Source organism: Acomys minous (genome assembly GCF_964271855.1).
Source record: "Acomys minous genome assembly, chromosome: 5".
NCBI lineage: Eukaryota > Metazoa > Chordata > Mammalia > Rodentia > Muridae > Acomys > Acomys minous.
Window position 1 is genome coordinate 26,190,730 of NC_140494.1, and position 6,000 is coordinate 26,196,729.

The 6,000-nt window shown below is 47.2% G+C and overlaps 1 long non-coding RNA gene across 1 annotated transcript in view; it reads right to left on the reverse strand.

The window, feature by feature from the left end:
- Positions 1–4,573, reverse strand: part of LOC311598544 — a 28,019-nt gene extending 23,446 nt beyond the window's left edge. Inside the window, exons 1-2 of the long non-coding RNA XR_014779564.1 lie at positions 4,524–4,573; positions 1,020–1,141 (exon numbers count right to left, since the gene is read on the reverse strand). This is a non-coding gene — a long non-coding RNA (uncharacterized lncRNA). The remainder of the gene's footprint in view (positions 1–1,019; positions 1,142–4,523) is intronic.
- Between the last annotated feature and the right edge of the window lie 1,427 nt (positions 4,574–6,000).

Sequence of the window (6,000 nt, forward strand, 5' to 3'; positions counted from 1 at the left end):
ATGTTTATTTTGCTCCACGATGCTCCTCTCACCCTTGGCTGCCGTCATCCCTGAGATTATGGCCTGGTGCAAGCCAATGCATCACCCCCCAAAAATGTCAACAAATGCAGGCACAGCTTCCGGTATCCCACCATCCAATATCCGGCCACTCAAGGGGAACATGTGCAGCTGGGGATGCAGAGAACAAGCTCCTTCTTGGAAAAGAATGTCTAGTGGGACATAAAGCGACCCTCCATATAAACATTACTCCTTTATGGGGTCACCAGAGCAAATCAAGCTACAGGCAAAGAAAAGATGAACCAGGGTGTCTGTCTTGAAGTGGCCCGTTAGCTTCTTATCAAGATTCCTTTGAAGCATTATTGGTTTGGTGTCCTAAGAAGTGTGCAATTTGCCAAATTCATTACTGTGCACAGCTAACGCCTCTGCACAAACTGGTACCTACAGATGCAGCCATTGGCTTCAAGTTAAAGGCTTCAGTCATTAACATCTTCTCTAAAAATTACCTAGAGCAATTAGCTCATACTAATGAGATAACCTGTTGAGAAGTGCATTTCTCTCTCCATATATGTATGTATGTATGTATATACACTACATCTTAAGCTCATGCCATGGGTACAAGCACGTGTTAACAACAGCTGAACTTATTTTTTTCTTCCTCCTCAAATTCTGCAAAAGTCACTCCCAGGTTTACTCTCTATGCCAAGTTTCAGAGCTGAGCAAAATTTTATGGTCTAGTTATAAACCCTAGAAAAACAAGGTTTGTAGGAAATGTTGACACAATCGTAACTAAAGAGGTGCTAGCTGGCACCTCTCTATTTTCAATTTGGGGATTTCTACTGGGAAAATATAAATGCCAATTCAGCAAAGGAAGCCAGCCATTTAAAAAAAAAAACACTATATAGTCCTTCCTGTTCACCCTGTGAAGGTGTACTTCAAAAGACACCAGCGCAACGTGAAGGTGCGTTTGAGTGAGAACACTCAGATGTGGGGCACCTGCAAACGGCTGAGCCACTGGTTACCTAGAAATGCTGCCCAGGAATGTGTGACGTCACCATGACTCATGCGGTCCAATGCAGCCTAGCCAGACGCTGGACGATGCCAGGTTTCTTCACCAAGGTGTCTACGAAGCACTAACCGCACACTGTAGGGTGAAAGAAAAGCAAATGTCTCACAAACTGATAGGGAAAGCCAGGAAAATGGGAGAAACAGGAAGATGGATTGGTGGCACTGAACTAGGTGCCTCAGGTGGCTTACGAGGCAGAGCCGGGCGCCCGAGCCCTGCTGAAAGTTCAGGAGAAAGGCTGGCTTCGGTTCTCATTCCTGGACTTATGAGAAGCACGTGTGCTCCATTCTCAAGCGTTGGCTCTCTTCTTCTGAGACAGGAGGAGGCAGTGGAAGAGCAGCGTTTGATTTGGGTTCAACGGCGAAGGCAACACACACGAATGGAAGGAACCTAAAGAGGGTCAATGTTTGAAAAACCCCCAGCTCTGTAGACTAAACAGCTTTGCATCCTTGCGAGCCAAGAGACCAGCTGTCACCCCAGGCAGCCCACTGAGGACTTGGCACTCCAGAGGCACACAGCCTCCCCGGGTCCTGTGCTATGTTGTCCTGTTACACAGAGGGCTGCTGGGTGGGGAGGAGGCATGGAGCCATGTCCCCAGCTTAACGACACAACAAATACCAAAGGACGATCATTTCATATTGAGTAAAGTTCTACTTTAGAAAATGGAAAAACTAGCAGGGCGTGGTGGCGCACACCTTTAATCCCAGCACTCGGGAGGCAGGGGCAGGCGGATCGCTGTGATTTCGAGGCCAGCCTGGTCTACAAAGCGAGTCCAGGATGGCTAAGAATACACAGAGAAACCCTGTCTGGAAAAACAAAAATAAAAACAAACAAAAAGAAAATGGAAATGCTTTCAGTCCATGGACAAATCGCTAGCCTAAAGGGAATAATTACCATGATAAAAGTCCTCCCTAGCATGTGTGACCTTTACTGTTTCAGAGGCCCCTGAAACAGTAACACACGCTGACAACTTTGCCCACTAAAAAGGCCGTTGAGTCACACCCCAGTGTCTGCCAAGACTAAGTCTGGCCTTCCCCAGTCACGGCGGATCACTAAGTCCCTATCTTCACAAGCAGAAGGCATTTTGGGTGTGTGTGTGTGTGTGTGTGTGTGTGTGTTTGTTTTCTCTCAGGTTTCTAAGCTTGCCCTCCACATTTTCCCCAGAGTGCATCTTTCAAAAGCTTTTCAAAAGATAGCCTCATAATCTTGGAAAAACAAACAGACAAATAAAAACAAAACAAAACAAACAAACAAGCAAACAAACAAAAACAAAAACAAGGAGGTATGCTTTAAAGGTATAGCCTCTGCAGAGCCAGACTTTTGAAAGGAAGACAGTGCGTTTCTGGATGTACTTGTCAGGGCTAAATGATTGTTCATTTCCTGTGGAGCCGGGCTGGGTTTCTTGCTTTTTCCTCTCCCAGGAGCCGGGCTTCTTACCAGCTGGTGGGTATTGCCATATGGATGTCCTAGAAATCCGCAGGGAAACCAAAGGAACAGCGTTCTAGATGTCAGCATTGCTTCCATGTTCCTACCAGGACCAACCCTGACAGTATTTTAATAGCTCGTGTGTACAAACATTCATTTAATTTAAAATGAGAGGTGGTTGTAGGGGTACGGGGGTGGTGGGTTACAAAGCTGAAAAGATCTCTCTCTGTGTGGAGTCGAGCCTGTCTGATGAACTCTGCTAAGATTATGTATGCTAATGACTTAGGTGAGTTTGAAAGAAACAGTTAAGAATAATAAGGTATTTTTACCCAAGAGAAATGAATTTATATCAAAGTGTCTATGCCTTGCTAATGCAGCCATTACCCGGAACAGAAAGAAAGCACAAATTCAATACTGACTTTAAAATTAGAATTTGGCAAAATGAAGCCCTGGGCACATACATAAGCACACGCTTGTATTTTTTAGTATGATACAGTTTGCTCCGCATTTCGTCCTTACACTATACAGTGTGACTGTGTCAGATATGAGATGCTGAGGGCTGCAGCTGACTGCTCACTTCAGGAGGCTCAGCATCACCATGGTCAGAGAGAGAGGAAGTAGAGTGTGATGCTTTTGGAGAGCATCCGCTTCTCCTGGTGACTTAAAGAAGAAAAGGCAGTGCCAATGAAGTCTTACAGAGCATCGCCGCTTGACCCTGACTGGTGCAGGGGGACAAGACATCTGAGGTCTGAAGGAGAAAAGAGATGGCACGGCTTCCTGCATTGCTCTGTCCGAGATCCCCAGCCCCACTAGGCACCAGAGTACCTGTTGAGTTTAAAGCCTACAAACCAAGCCCATCAAACCTGGGATAAAGTTTGAACAACTGAAAAACAACAACAACAACAACCCTAAAATTACCATTGGAATTAAATCCTAACCAGGCCAAAAAAAAAAAAAAAAAAAAAAAAAAAGTTGTAGTTGTAAGTGAACTGAAAGGTAAAATTGCCAAGATTTTATTAGCATCTTTCAGGCATGCCACCTGAGTCCAGTGAAAGCTGTGTGTTCTGAAGTCAGGTAGACAAGATGACCAGACTGATGACTTAGTTGCTATCCCTTCCAGCACTCTTCCCTCGAGGTCCTCTCCTCCATAACTGACTGGCACTAGCACGTGCACGAGATGGCTTCCTTTTCTCTGAGGGCTAGGAGGCAGGTATGGTAAGAATTGTCACCACATGTTAAAGATAACAAAGAGTGGACTAGTACTCCATCAGTATAGCCTACACAGGCACAAGGCCCTGACTATGTCTCAGGCCCGGAGCAGCACAGGTCTGTAAGCACGCTGTGGTACCGGACAGGCATGTGGATCCCTGGAGTTCCCTGGCCAACTGGCCTAGCTGAATCAGAGAGTGCCAGGTTTGGTGAGAAACCCCGTCTCAAAAAATACGATTCAGAGAACATACTCAGCGGCACCTCTGACATCCACATACATATGGACACATGTGTCCCCCATACATGTGTCCCATACACGTGTGGGAGAAAAGGAAAGCATTCTCCATCCCTCAAATCACACTGCTGGGAACTGGTAGGCTCACCCCTTCTCTTTCTTTTCTCAAGGCTGATAGCTGCCCTTGGGGTGTGCTGGGGCCGGGATGCTGGGGATTCGGCTTCTCCTGCCAGAGCAGAGGGAACCAGAGCTTGGCTCTCCAGAGTTGGCTTGAATCCTGGACTGCTTCGTGCGTCTTTAGGCATTCTGTTATTCATGAGCTCTTTTCCGAAGTTACTGCACCCCACGTCCCCCACATCCCCCCACGTCCCCCACGTCTAGACGCTGCCTCTTGGGACTCCCAAGGAGAAGAAAGCAAGGAAAGAGAGGCAAGGCAGCCTCCCAAACCTGTCCCGTGCCCGGCCAGCGTGGGTGCTTCCTGAGGCCTCTCTCACACCACAGGAAACAGATGACACCTAGGTTCGGGATGAAGGAGGAAACAGGCAGGGGTGAAGGGCGCCTTTCTGGGAGCACAGCGGCAATGGGATTCACCTTAGCACTGCCAGCAGAGTACTGAAGTGTTGTCTTGAGAAAGCTGCTCTGTGCTAAGGGTGAGATTGTGCTGAGATGGATTAGTGATGCCTGTCATGGAAGGTCAAAGGCCTCGGCAGTGGGAGGAGAGGAAAACCACTAGAAGATGCATGTCTTAGTAAAAGCAGAACGTGATGATGTGTGGGAAGAATTCCTTTGATGGCAGCGTTTTTTTTTAATTAATTAATTCTCTCTCTCTCTCTCTCTCTCTCTCTCTCTCTCTCTCTCTCTCTCTCTCTCTCTCTCTCTCTCTCTCTCTCTCTCTCTCTCTCTCTCTCTCTCTCTCTCTCTCTCTCTCTCTCTCTCTCTCTGTGTGCATGTCTTCAGCATGTGATTCAAAATGTCGGATGCATATTGGCATTTCTAAAAGAGAAAGCTTTAGTCATTTGTACTGTTAAAGGTTTAGTCATTTTGTAGGGTTATTTGAAATTCTGGACTTGAATCTGCCATTGTTATGGTAGTCTTTGCCAGTCAGGACCATCCAGTTAGCTAAGCTGGTCTCAAAGGCATTTTCCTTGAATTTCCTCAGCATCCCAGCACAGGTCAGCCAGGCACTTCTCACCACGATGGCTTCCATAGTGCTGGCAGCCAACAGCATCCTGCACACCAGGTGACTGTGGCACCCGCCACTCCGCTGAGATACACCTGAGAGAATTAGTGTGTCTCCAGCTCCGGAGGAGTCGCTGGCTTCCGGTTAAAAACCACAGAAGGAAAAGACAGAGTGGGGCACCCTACTGGAGAAGGCCTGAGTTCAGGTGACGGGTGTGGTGGCGTTCTTACTGGCTCATAGGGTGAGCTCTATGAAGCGCAGGATGTAATTTCAGGCAGACAAAGCCATTCCTCAATTGTGTTGTCCTGTAAAATAATGACATTTAGATGCATAGCTTTTGCATGACGCTACATCACTGAGGATTTTCTCTGAGGATGGTTCTCCGTGTGCTTCTGAGCCAAACTGTTTGTTCCTCTTGTTTTTAAACAGATGGACATCTTCCATTGTTTGCTGGTTGAATCCTGAAAGACGCGGGTTAAACAGGAAGGACTGTTCTGGTTTTGTATGTTTGTTTACAGTGAAGCATATGAACATCCCGGATGAAACCCTCTAAGAGTTTGCTGCTTACTTTTGTTCCCCTCCCTCCTAGCTTGCGAGCTTGTTCTTTGGGGCCCCTGAGGCAGTCCACGGTCCCACATTTCCAGCTGCTGACTAAGCATGATATTTCTGCCTTCCTGCCTCCTCCAAACCCCACTGAGGCCAGCCTGCAGTCTCTTGACTTTTTACTTCTTTTTTTTTTTTTTAAATAGGCTTTCACTGTGTAGCCCAGTCTGATCTTGACTTTGCAATCCACTGAGCCCACAGGTGAGCGAGGCCATGGCCAGCTGGCTCTGCAGCCTCTTCAGCGGGCGGTCTCCTCCGTGTCTTAAACAGACCGCACAACAGTTG